Below are 18,611 nucleotides of genomic sequence, written 5' to 3'. Positions count from 1 at the left end.
CTATTCTCTCCTGTGTTGCCAAAATGAACGTGGCCAGAATTTTGAGAGGATGAATTCGCTTACCTACTAATATTCTTGTGGTCTAGTAGGATTTGTTGAGGGGAGGCTTTCTGCCTCTCTTGTGCCACATAGAGAGAACAACACCTGCCCAGGGGCGTTTTCAGTGACATTGATTACAATAACAGAGCAAATTGATTAATAGTTTCACTTAGTCAAACCTTCAAACTCAAATAGCTAATAGCAATTACTCCCCATCAAATGACTTTCAGTTGGCCTTCTCAGGAGGGAGCTACATTAACTCTGCTTCATATATTTGGGGCCTTGCTTTTGGAAGACCAAAAATCCTATAAATCGGTGATTTCCTTTACCCCAAGCTGCCTCCTTTGGACAGTTAATCCTTACAACCTACAGTAAATCAGCAAAGTTAAGAACGACTAAATCCATTTGCAAATCTGGATGAAAACTTTATAGAAATGTTGAATTTGAGCATTAAAACATGTTTTTCTAAAACTTGAATAAGGCTTAACAGAACAGAGTTGGAAGGGACCTTGCAGTTCTTCTAGGCCATCTCCTCAAGCAGGAGACCCTACATCATTTTGGACAAATGGTGGTCCAATCTTTTTTTAAAAGCATCTAGTGATGGAGCACCCACAACATCTGAAGGCAAGGCATTCCACTGGGTTATTGTTCTCACTGTCACGAAATTTCTTCTTAGTTTTAGGTTGCTTCTCTCCTTGGTTAGTTTCCAACTGTTGCTTCTTATCTTACCCTCAGGTGCTTTGGAGAATAGCTTGACTCCCTCTTCTTTATGGGAGCTGCTAAGTCCTTGACTTGCAACCAGCCACAGATCCTCGACTTACGATTGACAGCCGGCAACAGCTCAGCCGCGCCTGATTGGCTAAGCCGCGGCTGGCTAAGCGTGGGCTGTCTGCTTTGTTCCCATTGGTCGCCTGCGTGACAGCTCTGGTATAAATAGCTGTCAAGCAGGGCGAGGTGCTGAATATTGTATATAGTTATCTGTTGTCTGGTTCTGTTAAAATAACCGCTGTTCTACTTACCTCAGCCGTCTCACGTCTCCTCAATCAGTCCAGGATTGGCAATGAGGGTGGGCTGCTGAACGTTCCAGCAGAATAGCGTGAATGGCTACAGAAGAAGGAAAATTGATTAATTTCCTCTTTGTACCAAAATAAATGTTTTTTTACCTCAGCGCGATTCTTCTCGCTATGGCTTTGCTGCCTCCATTCGTGCCCTTCGGCTCTGCCAACAAATATTGGGCCAGTTTCCTTGAACGCTTTGAGTGTTTCCTCATCGCTAACAATTACCACCAGCTGCCTTCGGACTGAAAATGCAGTTTCTTCCTCAGCTTGTGTGGACCCAAAATGTTCAACACTGTCAGGGTTCTCAATTCACCTTGGCAGTTTACGAGTTGAACTGGGAAACACTCATTGGCAAACTAAAAAACCACTATGCACTGACTCCATCCCATATAGTCCGCCGGTATGCTTTCTGTCAGTGCGTACAGAAAGACACTGAGACTGTAAGCCAATTCTTACAGTCTCTCCGAACGGCAGCTATACAGTGCAAATTCATCAACCTCGATGACTCGCTGGTTGAGCAATTCGTCTGTGGGTTCTGTGATGTCTGCCTCAAGCAGAGATTGCTAGCCCAAGCAGACATCACCCTTCAACAGGCGGTGGAAGAAACCAGAGCTGCCGAGCTGTCAGAAAAATCTACGGCAGAAATACAACGGTGCCAACAGCTAATCATACCTCCTGAAAGAACCTGCCTCATAGATGAACTAGTTCCCTTAGATGATCTAGAGGAAGATCAGGTTAACCACCTCCAGGCTCAACCTATAAGGCTTCCTCCGCCGACTGCAAACCGTTCCACAGCAACTGCCTGTTTGGGTTGCGGCGGCAATCATGCTCGTTCTACCTGCCCATTTAAAGCAGCTACCTGCTGCCGCTGTTCGAAGAAAGGCCACCTCGCTCATGTATGCCGCGCTATCCTACCACCGGCGCCTCAAGCCAACTACCACCCAGCTCCAATCCGCCAGCAGACCCAGAGGGACGACTGCTACACAAGAACCAAGAACCCTCCAGATGTCTCTGTTGCATCGGTCAGCCAAGCTTCAGCTGACACAAAAAAAATCACAATTTCCCTGCTCATCAAAGGGGCTCCTTGCATCATGGAGGTGGACTTGGGTTCTTCCTGCTCCCTCTTGTCCTGGAGCACCCTCTCCAAGATGTGCCCTGCCATCTCACGCAGCTAGCAGGGCCTGCAGATACAACTTCAAGAAACTCAAATTCCTACCCTGGGCAGCTATGCTGTTTGGGTGGACTACGGAGATTTCCACGGGAAGCTCCCCATCCTGGTAGTTGGGAAGCCCCTGCCAGCCCTATTGGGGCTTGACTGGTTCCCTTAGCTGGGCCTGTCCCTCATGGAAATCCATCAAACCTCTGCCATACCACCTACCTTCAAAGACGTCATCTCTGAGTTCGCTGATGTCTTTGATGGCATTTTAGGTGAATATACCAAGGCCTTATAAAATGGTACTAACACTTCATGTGATCTTGATTCTATCCCTCTGTTAATGCAACCTAGGAATACATTGGCTTTTTGGTTGCTGCAGCATACTACTGGGTCATATTTAAGTGATTGTCAATTAGATCCCTCTTCCAATTCTGCTATTGAGCCAAGTTTCATTAAACTATACCTGTACATTTGGTTTTTCAGGCCCAAGTATAAAATCTTTCCTCTACATTGAATTTCATTTTGTTAGATAGGGCCCAGTGTTCAAATTTGTCAAGATCCATCTGGATCTTGAGCGTATCTTATGGGACGTTGACGACTCCTGCCAGCTTAGTAGCTTGGAATGAGTTCCCCTTCTATTCCTTCATCTAAATCATTTATGAAGATATTGAATAGTACTGGTCTCGGACAGAACCTTGGGGCACCCCCACTGCTTATTTCCCACCATGCAGTTGCAGTTCCATTAAGGACTACACATTGAGTGTGATTTGTCATCCAGTTATGAATCTATCTAATGGTGATGATCCCACATTTTTCTAGCTTACCAAAAAGTAGGTTGTGATCTATCAAAAGTCTGGATTGTAATCCATCAAGTTGCGGTGATTTGAACTCATCTAGAGTGGACGGGTTCTCTTACCATTTCTTTACTATTTTAATTTGAATTTTTGCGGTTCTGTTTTCGGTAGGTTGGGCTATTTTTTTTATTTTTCTGTGAATATGGATGCAAAGAAAGAATTAAACAGGTCTACTTTCTTCTTGCTGCCCATCACTTCTTTGCCATCTTCTCCCTTTAGTGGGCCAATTGTTTCTTTGTCCTTTTTCTTATTTTTATACAGCATACAATAGCACTTAGACTTATATATTGCTTCTTACTGCTTTATAGCCCTCTCTAAATGGTTTGCAGAGTCAGCATAGGAATAGCAATAACAATAGCAATAGCTGTTAGACTTATATACCGCTTCATAGGGCTTTCAGCCCTCTAAGCGGTTTACAGAGTCAGCATATTGCCCCCAACAATCCGGGTCCTCGTTTTACCCACCTTGGAAGGATGGAAGGCTGAGTCAACCTTGAGCCGGTGAGATTTGAACCGCCGAACTGCAGCTAGCAGTCAGCTGAAGTGGCCCGCAGTACTGCACTCTACCCACTACGCCACCTCGGCTCATATTGCCCCAAACAATCTGGGTCCTCTTTTTACTGACCTCAGAAGGACGGAAGGGTCAAAATCGAACTCCTGGCAGTGGGCACAATTAGTCGGCAATACTGCATCCTAACTACCACCACGGTTCTATATGTTGAAACAAACTTTTTATTGTTTTTGACATTTATTGCAAGTCTTAGTTTGTTGAATTTCAATCGCAAATTTCTTAATAGTTCAAATTGCAACTCCTGTCTCCAAAGTTGAATGGATAATGCAAGCTACTTGCAGATTTTCCAAACATTTTGAGCTGAGGTTCAAAAGTGGATTAAGCAGACTTCCTCTCAGGTTAATTTCAGGGATTGGCCTCTGCTGTATAGCTGTCAGCAAACCAAGAGCAGTTTTGTTGTGTGGAGGAAGAAAAATTTCAGCCAAAAAAACTGCAGACAAAAATGGGTACCAGACGTTCTCTATAATAGACACAAGCTGGGTTTGCATAACCAAGGCACTTCCCCAAAACCCTTGGCTTCATCTCCTGAACCTTCAGCAGTTTTGTGTACTTCATCTTTTAATGCTCAATGTTTCCTATCAATCAATACCATCCCCCCTCAAATCAACAGGGCATCACCATTATCTAATCTTACAGAAGCCAAAGGTGGCCAATGTTGGGTTGCCCCTTGGCAATGAACGACAGATTTTTTCTTTCCTTTTTTATAAAGTTTTTAAATTGATATTTCAATTTTAAAAACATAAACATTCCATCGTTTCTTAAGCAGTGTGTCGTCTGGGTACAAATATTTTTGTGCCATGTCCTTCCACAAATTATAATACTTTGAACAGTTAAACATTGTAAAGCTCTTCATTTCCTTCTTAACATATCTTCTAATATAAATACAATAATAACATTAAAGTTATTCTCATTAGTATAGTAATACTAACAATTGTCATTTTATTCTTAGCTCTATCTTGATATATTTTCTATTCTTCTTTTTGCCTTCTTTTATTTCCAATTTCCTTTTTTATTCTCTAACCATTGGTAAAACACTTCCCATATCATATAATAATAAGTTTGAGGGTTGTTGTTTTTTCCTTCCTGAGAAGGTCAGCTCTCTAACTTTGGGGAGAGAAAGACTTTCGTGAAAGAGCAGCCTTTTGGGCTCTTCGTGCATTTGCTCAGCTCAGAAGAACTGCTGGATGTGAGTCTCTTGCAAAAATATGCACAGGATTTACCACTTGAAACATACTCCTCCTCCATATTTATACTTTATATACAGGATTTATAGCTAATTCTGGGAGTTGAAGTCCACAAGTCTTAAAGTTGCCAAGTTTGGGAACCACTGCTCTAGTAGATCTGGGTTCTCGTTGTTCTCTGTGATTTACACCCCCCACCACACTTCTTCTTTATCAATTCCACCTATGGCTCCTTCTACTTTTTCAATCTCAGTTATGGGTGTCTCCAGTAGTTGTGAAATCTTTTCCAGTTTTCTCAGCCATTTCTCTGAAATGTTCTGCATAGAAAGCTTCTGCCTTATCAATTGTATCTATTCTATATCTTTGTCCTTGCCATGTAAATAGTAGACCTTCCGGTATGAGCCATCTGTAATTAACACCTTTTTTAATCAGAACTTTGGTCAAAAATTGATATTCTCTTCTCTCACACTCTTCTCGGAATTTGTTTCAGAACTACGATCTCCTTGCCTTTATATTCTAATTTTCTTTCTCTCATTTTCTGCAGTATTGTAGTAGTTTATTGAAAAGAGAGAAATATTAATTGTAATTGAATATATGTTGTACAATGAAAGTGAGGTATTTAGTTATATTAGATGGAAAATCTGTGATTGTATATGTAATTGAGAATATGGATGCAAAAAACACTTGTAACCAAACGACATGCTGTATGTAATAGATGAGAATTTTGTATGTTTTTTTATGTTTAAAAATAAAAAAAACGTACTCCTATGTTTGAATTAAAAGATCAGGCAAGTGTGCTGATGTAACAATTGTAAACTGTGAGACTCCAGGCTTGTGTTGCACGAAATAATTAACCTCACCTGCTGCTATCCTTGGATAAACATTCAGTGTGCTTGTGGCAGATGGCCAAGGATGTGCAACCACTCCCACACCCCAAAAACCAATCTCTGGAAAAAGTCCAGCCTCTGCAAAGGGACAAGTATAAAATTGACCACTGAGGCCTGAGAGAGGCAGAACGCCTTTACATAGAGTAAGGGATATCTTGACCACCCACACTCCCTTCTGCTCTTTTTTCACAATGACCACCAGCCAGGATCGCTGGGGGAGGGGGGGCAGGGGACAGAAAAGAGGATGCTCCCAGAGATGCCATGTTTTTGCAGAGCTGATCTAGGCACTCTTCTCTGTGATGGCAGCCAGAAGAGAGCAAAGTTCCTCTGTTAATACTGTATTTCCTTGTTTATTTGCATTACCCATCTGACTGATCTAATGCAGAAGTATCCCAGAACTGCTGAGGGAAGACATTTTGTTTAACCACAAACCTGACTGGGTTTTCTGTTCAAACAATACACCACTCATAATCCGTTATGTTGTGTTAAAACAGCCAATGGATGGTTTAGAATGAATACAAACACACACATATAAAACACATGCAATCCTATGTGTGCATACACAGTCGTGTGTGTATGTCTGTGTATATATAATTTAGAAACATTTAAGGCATTAGGAAAGGAAGTAAGATTAGCTTGTGTCACTAACACAGGTTTAAACTTTCTGCCTGTTCTGTAGAGTATAGCAGTAAAACAGGCCAAGTTCAATATATATATATATTTTAAAGGGGGTAGATAAATAGATATTATATGTAGCACAAACTCCACCACTAAACTATGAAGAGCTACTGGAGTTCAAGAGTTTCTCAAAGGACATCTTTACTATAATCCTTCACTCTGTGCTGTGAAATACAGTAGCTGTTTTGCCCTTTCAAATGCCCCCACGGATACTTAAATGTGCTGTTCCAGTGCTAAGCATTATCATTAAAATCAAATGAAGATCTTTACTTTCTTCCTTAGATAGGGAGGTGAAGTCAGAAGTGACCCAGGGTCCATTTACAGCTCTGCAGTTATAAGCAGCAATGATGTGCAATGACATTTAATGGCAGACAGCTGGAGTTATTCTGGCGTAGATCCAGAGCAAATGCCTGCTGGGCGTGAAGGAGGCATCACCCTCACAATCAGGGAGGAGACAACATGATGGATTTGCTCCTGGGTTGCAGCTGTGAAGATCCAGACAAATGAACTTCCTGGATGTTGCCAATATCCCGATACCATCTAAGTTCCACTATGTGCAGTTTAAAAGCTGTCACTCGGAGCCATGGTGAGCTTGATGGTCCCTGGCCATTGCTGAACTCATTTAGGATGGGAAATATCTGGCTTTATAATGGTATGATAAAAACCAACTTCTCTTGGAATAGTTGTTGATTGCTAAATCTGAGGTGACTGCAAAGGGAACAAATGCAGTTACAGACTATCGACAGAAATACAATTTAAATATAAATTAAAGATGCAGAATATTGAGTTACTGGAAGGCAACGTCCAATTGAAATTTGGCGGGGAAAACACCTTTTACAAGTAAGAGCATTTATCTCAAACTCCAAGTCTAAGTGAACCCTAGCAAGATGGATTTGCTTTGGGTTAGTGCCTCCTTCCCGTCTTCAGTGATGTGTTAAATACAGCCATCAGGTGGAACATAGGAATTAAAACCTATTTCAGCTCCTTCAGTGATCACTAGGTCCCTATCATTTTGCCTTCCAGAAATCTGGGTTTTAAAGAACTGGGTTTTCCTCCAGTTGGTCGGACAGGAAAGAATATTGTAAATACAATTTAAAATAATGACATACAACCATTTATCCAGAAAGATAATGGGCGTCTCTTCATTGAATTGTCTGGGGTGTTTGGAATTCAGATTCCTACATTGAGCGGAGTTTAGTTTTGATGGCCTAAATGGCCTAACTCTCTGTAAGTCTGTGACTACAGTGTCACACACTTACTGTTAGTACACTATTTACTAAAACTTGCCTGAAGTGAATATGATTCCTGAATATGTTTGCACCATTAGGTATACAGTATGTCAAACCCAGTGGTGAAATTCGATTTTTTTTACTACCGGTTCTGTGGGAGTGGCTTGGTGGAATGGCAGGGGAAGGATACTGCAAAATCTCCATTCCCACCCCACTCTGGGATCAGCCACAGGTGGCATTTGCCAGTTCTCTAAACTACTCACAATTTCTGCTACTGGTTCTGCAGAACCTGCTGGATTTCACCCCAGGTCAAATCTCTTCAATCTGCCTTAAGTCCTATAAGAACCCCATTTTGCTAATAATCTCTCAAATGCTTTTCATACACAGGCCAGTTTTGTGGAAAAGTTGATAGTCCTGTAGCCCCCAGAGCTCTTATATCAAAAGGGGTATTTTTGCATTTAGGCAGACTTGATGATTCCGACAGATGATCTGTACTAGAAAGAGACAGTGAGAGTATGACCCTGTTGATACATCTGGATTTCCAGATTGCAAACCACAGTTGGCCACAGGATTTTGGACTGTTTCAAGGAGTTGAGGTTAGTTTATGCCTCCTGGCAGAGATTCTACCTTATGCCTCAGGGAGCAAAAATGCTTCTTCAAACTTATGTTGAAAAGAGATTCTAGACACTATTATGAACTACCGCAGTAAATCAATGCCTTACACTCTCAAGGAGGTGAAACTGATTCCAATGTTTATTTTTGTGGGATGATAATAAATGACTTATTCCCATCGAAGGATATTTCATAGATGCCTATAGATACCTCCCCACCCAGCTTCATCTCATATGCCAGATCACTACAGAACTATATATCTTACTCCCAGTTCTTAAAAAGATATTTTGGGTTCTAGCAGTAGAATAAAAGCTACAGGTATAGCGATAGATAGATAACCTTTAGTGTCATTTGTTATACTGTGAACATACTGGCACACATTAAAAAATGAAATTCTGTTGCCCACTCTCAAAAGATCATGTCCTAATCACATTCAACTCTCAAATGAATTTTTTTTAAAGAGTTACTCTTATTGGAATCTGTTACATTAGATTCATCCAGTTAAATATTTATTTTTATTGGGCAAAAAATGTATTTTAGCTGGACAATAATGCATTGTTAAAACACAACGATACACTCAGGATCTCACGTCCTCCTTATTGTGGCTTTTTCGTCTAACTAATCTGCGATGGGTGTTTTTCACTAGGCAGTGTTTGTAATAACTGCATTTTTTTTAATTGTGGCGCTTAACTTAGATTCATCCATTTCTACTGTTTACTTCCAGAAGGGTAGAAACTGAAATGCATAGCAATGAGATTGGCTGCTGACATTCTATATCAGCCTTCTCCAAACATTACATTTCTCAGATAAATTGGGATTCCAGATATAGCTATTCCTCAACTTACGATCACAATTCAGCCCCAAATATCCATTGCTAAGCGGGGCAGTTGTTCAGTGATCGTTGCCCCATTTTATGACCTTTTTTGCCACAGTTGTTAAGTGACTCACTAAAGTTGTTAAGTGACACACTTTTTTAAGTGAATATGGCTTCCTCCATTGACTCTGCTTGTCAGAAGCTAGCTGGGAAGGTTACAAATGGTGATTCCATGACCTTGGGACAGTGCAACTGTCATGAATACATGCCAGTTGCCAAGCATCTGGATGTTGATCATGTGACCCTGGGGACGCTTCAATGATTGTGAAAACCAGTTAAAAGTCACTTTCTTCGGTGTGGTTGAAACTTCAAACAGTCACTAAACAAATGGTTGTAAATCAAGGAGCAAATTCCAGCTCTGCGACTGCCTAAGATTTTTGGGAGAGAACCAAGAGATGTAGGCTATTCAGGAACAAGTCACTTTTCCATTTTTAACACAACACGCAAAGGATTGCATAATTGTAATAGATCAAGGTTTGTTTGAAGCAGTTGATTAGTAAGAAAATCGATATAATATGCCGTTCTCACAAACGTATAAAAGTTTTAAATAATATGACATAGCTTTAAATATATAATTGATATATACTGTAATTCATAATCATAAGGAATGGATGCTATCCATATCCAGTTGGTTATTGGATCCATTTAGCTTTTTATTTAAGACTAGAAAGTGTTTGGAGCTTTTGAATATTGTAGCCAACATCAGCAAAGTTTGTAGATGTAATTCTTGCAATCCAACTTCCCTTTATGTGATGGCCTCTAGATTCATTGAATGACCATAAACTGATAGATATCTTGTGAAAATATACATTCAAAATATTGTGCCTCCTTCTGCTCCTTGGATGCTCTCTTTCACTATAAATATGATCGTGCCATATGGCCCTTTATTTATTTATTTTTAGTTGCAAGTAGTGTTGCACTTCCCAAATGGCATTCTTGTGCAGGTCACAATGTGCAATTGGATTGTGGTGCTCAGAGGCACTGAAAGGAAAGGCTCAGAAAGACACTGAAATGTTCCAGATGGAAGCTCATAGGCAACACATTGCAAACTACACAGCTAGACTCATGATCGTGTAGTCAAGACTAGAAATTGGGTAACAACACAGAGAAAGAATATACTCTTAATCTCTGTATAGATAAGAAATTTCTCAATTTCCATGCTGCAGTTTGTTGAAAAAGCAGCACACTCAACAAGCCACCTAGCTCCAAAATAAAACCTCAGTCACTGGAACGCACAACTTCTGAAGCAACTTGGTTAAAAGAAAGATTAAGCTTCTCTTCCTTTTGAATCTGGAAAACATTTGATACAGCTGAAATAATCTACATTAAAATGGCATAACTTTCAGCTCTTATGAAGCATAACCTTTAGCTCTAACGAAATGCAACAGTTCTTCTACTGCATAGGATATTTTCAAGCTGTAGCCCCCTGCAATAGGTAATCGTTCCGATCAATGTACGGAATTAGCAAAAATTATAGCGGCAACTACATTAGAAACAAGAGGCTCCACTTGGTATGGGATAATCGTTTTTGCTGAGTGTTTATTTGATTTTATCATCTTCACAGGTCATATATTAGTTACTCCTCTTCCAAGAATCAGCTTTAGAAATGTTAACAGAGGCTCTGGATCTTGGCCTATCCCTGCATTCCAGTGCTCGAAGCCATTTTTAGCTCTTAAATATTCTTAACCAACACCCAACTTTGCTTGTGCTGGACCCAGGGAATTTGTTCAACCCATTTAAGTCCCCCCCCCCTCTCCACGGATATCCTGGAACAGCTCTCTTACAGCCTGCTGGCCATGGATGAAATGAAAACAGAATAGAAAAAGGGTTGTTTATTTGAGATCTCCTGTGGGGAGGGGAAAAATGAAGTTCCTGGGGATGTTTTGTCCATGGCCAGGCCATAAGAAAGGGTGAGGTCTTTCGACTGAACGAAGAAGCTGGCTGACCTGTAAGAGACAGCTAATCTCTCTAGATCAGGAAGGAAAAAAATCCTTCTTTGCAGGTTTTTTCGGCTGCACCTTTGCTTCAGGGATGTAGGTTAGCAGTTATGCTTGGATGGTTTTCTTCTAACTCTTGCGTGCAAAGCAGCTTCCTCAGGGTTGTAAGCTTCATTTTGCAGATATAAGATCTGTTCTGTCCCTAGCCAAACAGTTACTAGGTTATACTGTTGACACCATCATTCAAATCAAAATGACTCCATTCCCCGAATTAGTTTGTACAATCAACCTGTCAAGTTCATTTTCAAGAATTTAATTTAATTCAACCCTCAAACTGGCTTTGCTGATTGTACTTGGAAAATTAGTCCATTTGGAGATTCAAATCAAATCTTACCTACTAGGTTTTTTTTCTGTCTCTTTACACTGTAGCACTGTTGCAATATCTTTATTCCAATATCCTGCCTATTGCCAGGTCTATCCATACAAACAAGGATCTGTAGTTCACATGTGGCCATTTGTACACAAATGCAAGTCTACATGTGATCATTCATTTGGCCCGGAGTAAAGTCATTCAGACTGGAAAGATAGTTTATCATTACATGCACTCATGACCATCCAGATGGTTCACATTGAACCCCAATGGATGTTTTTTGATGAGAAAAGCATTGACTAGTATTCAGCAGCTAAGATATGTTTGATCTCTTCCTGCCTGCCATTCATCTGGTTCAATTCCCTCCCTTTCAGCTGAAATATACTATTATAGTCTTTTGATGGAATTCCCAGTCTATAACAATAAAAGCATGCTTGAACCCCATAATAGGGAAAGTTAGCATTTGGCTTAATTTTGCTAAAGATGTTTAATACATAGCCTAGGGTTGAGAAAGACAGAGGTTGGTCCAAGGTCACCTAGCTGGCTTTGTACCTGAGGAATTCAGCTTCTCCTCATTTCTAGCTTGATGTCTTAACTATCACAGCTAACTAACTGTCTTTGGACATAAATACAATATGTCTGGGATATATTCTGTTGCTGTGTCATATCTACCTGATTCTGGACATTTCTTGAATGCTGAGAATGTGCAAATATACAACCTTCGGGTAACTCATTCCCCTGTTTTCCCCCCATCCCATTCTCACATAACTTGCAATTTGTCGCTTCTGCTCTCCTTTGTCTCTTCCCTGCCTTGATGACCTCTATGCATTTCTATTTCTCCTTGCCTCTTTTTTGTTTGTTTGTATTTTGTTACCCTAGTCCTCTCTGGTTGCTCCAAGAATAGATTTAGCATACATTTCTATGGACCAAACCATAGTGATTAGAAACCCTGGTTATGACAAAATTGACCAATCTCTCCCTTCCCAACCCCTTTCCCCGAATGACGGTTAAATCCCTGAAGCAAGATTGAGACAGTTTAAAAGATTTTACTTCGCTGATTCTCGCTGAACATGCACAATGCTGGGATTAACCATTATTTGAAGTCGGAGATTAAAGGATGTTTTAAACCATATCACAATCTCTCTGTGTGATAGGCTTGAAAAGGCCAGGATGGCCTCCTTTGATTCACTGGATGTACCTTGACCCAGTTGCCTCCCGGGTCAGGAGGGGAGGAAGCACATTGAAGCCCCTGCTAGGGACACAGCCAGGAAATGGATTGCTGACAAGCATTTAAAAGAAAACCCTCACATGTCAAAATGTCCGTGCCTTAATTTGTTGTCCCCAGGTGATCAAGAGTGTTGTGCCAGTCAGTTCTTCTGTTTCAAAGTTAGAAATGTGGAAGAATGCAACAAACAATATACACTGGACATATTGTGTACAATGCAGCCAGTCAAACTAGGATTTTGAAATTATGGACAGGTCTAGGAAACAAGCTGAACAAACCATTTTTATATCTTATTTATCAAACACAGTTTAAAAGGAAACTATTATTGACAATTTTAAGACAGAGTGCCTAGCACAAAGAAAACAAGAACCCAAAATTCACAATCTTCCAGTTTTTGGTCTGCTGCCTTTAACTACTACACCAAACTACCTCTTTTAAGCTTCTTATATCCCTCTATTTCATGATCTGAACCTCTCCATCCAAGCATTACTTTCTCTCTTTTTCCTCTCAACCTATTTACTATTCTGTGACCAAACCATAAGAATTTCATATCAGTCGCCCACTTTATTACTTCACTACCCATTCCATGATGATCCCATCACCTGTTTTTCTGCAAAATCTTCTTATGTACATCATTCTTGCTACATTCAATTTACTTATATGTTTTTCCTGACATACTCAACTGTCACTTCCACGTAACATCTCAATATAGCAAAATGGACAGGAGTATACTCTTAACACATAGACATTTACACTTCATCTGATAAATATTCATTTATGACAATAAACTACAGATTATCATTATAATTCTACCAGTATTTGCACCTCTTAACATTTGTCTATTTTCCTATTTTAGAGTGCTCTCTACCACAGTACACAAAGGTATCTAGTTGTTCTGGTTATTCACCATTCATGTATACCTTGTGATCAGTCAACTAATTTTCTGCATTAATATATCATACATTTTTTTAGATCTGTGCTGCTTATTGCCTTATATAATCGAACACTCCTGTAAATTATTTGAATTGTCAGCCAACAACACATTATCCACATAAATCTACATTACATTGCGCTTCTTTAATTCTGTCACCTCCTGTACACTTTCAAACAGAATTCTGCCAAACCTGTTTCAAGCACATTTAACTAACTATTTTTTTCTATACACTCTTCTCATTTCCCTTTCTATGCAGTAACAATAATGGCATTCTTCTAAGAGTCAAGCACAAATACAGTCTTCAAACACTTATGAAAAAATTGCACAGTAACTCAACAAGAAAACTACATCCATATTTTAATAACAAGTGCACTCTTATTAGAATAGAAGAACAGAGTTGAAAGGGACCTTGGAGGTCTTCTAGTCCAATCCCCTGCTTAGGCAGGAAACCCTACACCACTTCAGACAAATGGTTATCCAACATCTTCTTAAAAACTTCCAGTGTTGGAGCATTCACGACTTCTGGAAGCAAGTTTTTCCACTGATTAATTGTTCTAACTGTCAGGAAATTTCTCCTTAGTTCTAAGTTGTTTCTTTCATTAGTTTCCACCCACTGCTTCTTGTGCTACCCTCAGGTCCTTTGGAGAATAACTTGATTCCCTCTTCTTTGTGGCAACCCCTGAGATATTGGAACACTGCTATCATGTCTCCCCTAGTCCTTCTTTTCATCAAACTGGACATATCCAGTTCCTGCAACCGTTCTACATGTTTTAGCCTCCAGTCCCCTAATCACCTTTGCTGCTCTTCTCTGCACTCTTTCTAGAAACTCAACATCTTTTTTACATCATGGTGACCAAAACTGAACGCAATATTCCAAGTGTGGCCTTACCAAGGCATTATAAAGTAGTATTAATACTCCACAATAGAGATAGGTAGGTAGGTAGGTAGGTAGGTAGGTAGGTAGGTAGATAGATAGATAGATGATAGATAGATAGATAGATAGATAGATAGATAGATAGATAGATAGATAGATAGATAGATAGATAGATCCCTATTAACAATAAAGACATTACTAGTCAATCTTGGCAAATTATGCCACAAAATATGTAATAAAAGCCTAGACAGAATGGCTAACACTAGATAAAATTAGTATATTTTATCTAAATTCTGTATTGGAAAAGCAAATGGTTTTCTTCATCTCTCCTGTTAGACAATAAATGCAATGTGTATACTGACACACACTCAGATTGGTTTTCCTTATTTTTCTTTAATTACCTTTCATATAAACTGAACAAGTCCAGTCTCCCTTGGCCTATTTAATCAAATCACTGTCTGTCTCAAGTCATAGCCTTCTATCAATCTAGATGTGCAACTTCCAAATCCAGACAGTCAGGCAGGTACTGACCAATCAACCAGAGATTTTGGTGGCAGACAGGGACCAGAAGACATCAGTGATGATAGATGTGGAGACAGCAATATCAGGAAGGAGTATGAGAAGTTAGAGAAGTATTAGGGCCTGAACTAGACATGATGTGAAAAAAGTGAAAGTGATAGTAAAGCACTCAGGGCTGTGACTCCTAAGCTGGGAGAATGGCTCCAGCAGATCCCAGGGCCAACATGTATAGCCCCAGTGGTGTATTAACCATTAAGCAGACTAAGCATGTGCTTAGGGAACCAGGCCCAAATGGAGCACCACAAAGTTGAGAAAGAAAAAAAAATACCCAATGAAGCTTGGCTTCATTTGTACAGTATGTACAAAGGAGGGGGGGGGCACCAAGATTTGTCAGTGCTTAGGCATCAGTGAGCCTTAATCTGCCATTGTATAGCACACACAAAAAAAGAGTGCTAGGAGCAGCTAGAACCCCCAAACTCCCAGATGTCTGGTAGAGGATCCAAGATTGAGGAAGATACATACCACCCACAGAGGTGAGAAGGGAATATATATATATATATAGCACATGATATTATAAAACAATGAGCAGTTCCTGTTATTTTACTTTAGTCATTTATTTGTGATGGAAGTTCCTCCTGCTGTCAGTTTATGTATAAATAATGTCATGTTTCACTTCCTACCATTAGGTGGCAATGTGGTAACTGCTGGGCATAAGGACTGTTCTGCACATCAGTGCCAGATGACAAACTCGGTCGTGACTTATACTGTCTCTCTGCTTCAGGTATCATACAAATCTCTTCCGACCACACACCATTACTGCCGAGGATCAAGTGTTCCTCACACCCAGGGGATGAAATAAATATGTGGAGCTGAAGCCAAGGTCTCATGATTCCCACGTTTCCTTTCCAGTCCCATCACCATTCTTTCACATGGAACGTCACTGTTTCCTTCTGTGTTTAGTATCTTTCAATGCCATTTCTCTATTCCTGTTACTTAAATAATGAACGTATTTGTAAAAAAAAGGCTCCATTATTTTCACACCTTTGGTCTCTACTGTGTTGGATTAATTTATAGAATAAGGTAAAGGTAAAGGTTCCTCTCGCACATATGTGCTAGTCATTCCCGACTCTAGGGGGCAATGCTCATTTCCGTTTCAAAGCTGAAGAGCCAGCGCTGTCCGAAGATGTCTCCGTGGTCATGTGACCACCATGACTAAATGCCAAAGGCGCACGGAATGCTGTTACCTTCCCACCAAAGGTGGTTCCTATTTTTCTACTTGCATTTGTACATGCTTTCGAACTGCTAGGTTGGCAGAAGCTGGGACAAGTAACAGGAGGTCACTCCATTATGTGGCGCTAGGAATTCGAACCGCTGAACTGCTGACCTTTCTGATCGACAATCTCAGCGTCTTAGCCACTGAGCCACCGCATTCCTAATTCATAGAATATCATCAGTCAATTTCCATAAAAAATGAAATGTATAGCAAGCTTCTAAGAGTCAAACTGACTGTGAACAAAAGCAAACGAAACACCTACTGACATACACACATTATAATACCGATTGAATGAAGTATCTGAATGAAGTTAGGTGATTTAATTAGAGATACCAGATATGGGCTGCAAAAATCCAGGCAACCACTAGTTGACAGGAAGGAGACATTATTTGTCATGAAGAAGGGTTTAATTGTTAAATGAGTCCACAAATGAAATGAACTTTTCCACTCTGGACAATACGTCTACTGCAATAGGTCTTAACAAATCTTGAAAATGCGGATAGTCCTCAACTTAAAACCATTTGTTTAATGATCGTTGAAAGTTAAGATGGCACTCAAAAAAAGGGACTTACAAACTGGTCCTCACGCTTATAAGACCATTGCAGTGGTCATGTGTTCAGAGTCCAGGCACTTGGCAATTGACATGTATTAACAACGGTTGCAGCATCCCAGGGTCACATGACTCAATTTTGCAACATTCTAGGATTCTTCTAACAAGCAAAGTCAATGGGGGAAGCTAGATTCACTTAATGACCATGGTGGCTGACTTAAGCACTGTGGCAAAAAAAAAAAAAGTTGTAAAATTTGGCACGGCTCACATAAGACCGCATCAGAGGTGAGCTTCAAAAATTGCCCAAGGGCAGGGAAGAAACCGAGAATAAAACTTAAAATAATGCAAGATGTACGTGAGAGAGGAGGCTTGAAAATGCCAAATTTAAAACTATATTACGAAGCAGTAGTTTTATCAATAATTAGTGATTGGATTAATTCAACACAGAGGATAGAATATTGAATATCGAAGGGCATGATTTGGTATACGGTTGGCATGCTTATTTGATATACGACAAAAAGGTGGATAAGACTTTCAAAAGTCATATTTTAAGGAATGCTCTATTGCGTGTCTGGAAAAAATATCAACATAAATTAAATGATAAGATACCTATGTGGGCAATTCCCAGACATGCAATAGAGAATATAAGCATAGCACAAAAACAGGATGTAACCACATACAGACAGCTTCTTATCATAGAAAGAAGTATATTACAGCTAAAACCTCTGAATGTATTAAAAGAGGAAAAGGTAATTCAAACATGGTTTCAGTATGGACAGTTACAGCCCAGATGGAAAAAAGATCAGAAAATTGGTATTACGCAAAATGAGGACAATCTAGTAAAACAAATTAGGGATCAAAGTCAAATGCATATAAAAAGGTTATATAATATATTGATAGAAATAGATTCTGAAACATAACTAGTTAAAGACTGTATGATAAAATGGGCACAAAATTTTGAAGAACCAATAATGATGGATACATGGGAAAAGATATGGGTAAGAAATGTAAAATTTATGCAAGCCCCAAATTTGAGGGAGAATTTCTACAAGATGTTTTATAGATGGCATTTAGATCCCAAAAAATTGGCTTGTATGTATCCAAACCTACAACCTAAATGTTGGAGATGGGATTGTGCTGATGCTACGTATCATCATATATGGTGGACTTGTAAAAAGGTCAAAGCATTTTGGATAAAAATATGGTGGATTATGCAAAATATCTTTAGAGTTAGCTTAACAAAAGGGGAGTTAAAGTACAAGTGAGGGATGATGCTAAAGTCTGTTAGTTTATTTTAGAATATGATTGTTAAAGAATTATATCCTGTATTTACTCTGGGAGGTTGGGGGGGGAGGTTGGGGGGAGAAGGTGGGTTTGGGTGGGGGAGGGAAGGTAATATTTGTAAAACCTTTTTAAAACTTTTAATAAAAAAAATTTCAACAATGGGTTCTCTCCCTGGTTACTAAGTGGGTGTGGACATGGTAGGTGTGGCCTAGTCTGCTTCCGGCACCACAGCATGGGGGGCATTTTCCTCTTCCCCAGACTCCGGAGGCTTTCCTCAAGCCTCTGGGAGGGCGAAAACTGCCTCCCCCAGGCTCCAGAGGCCCTGCTAATCGAAAGGGCCTGTTTCCGGCCTTCCAGAACTTCCAGGAGGCCCATTTTTCCCCCGCCCTGAGCCTCCGCATGGGTCAGATCTCATCCAAAATGGGCCGTGTGGAGACTCCTGGGAGGGGTAAGATGGGTGGGACCAGCCAGGGGTGGGATTTGGAGGTTCTCTAAACCAGCCATAAC

The sequence above is a fragment of the Thamnophis elegans genome, chromosome 2 (genome assembly GCF_009769535.1).
Source record: "Thamnophis elegans isolate rThaEle1 chromosome 2, rThaEle1.pri, whole genome shotgun sequence".
Taxonomy (NCBI): domain Eukaryota; kingdom Metazoa; phylum Chordata; class Lepidosauria; order Squamata; family Colubridae; genus Thamnophis; species Thamnophis elegans.
This window is presented reverse-complemented; position numbering follows the sequence as displayed.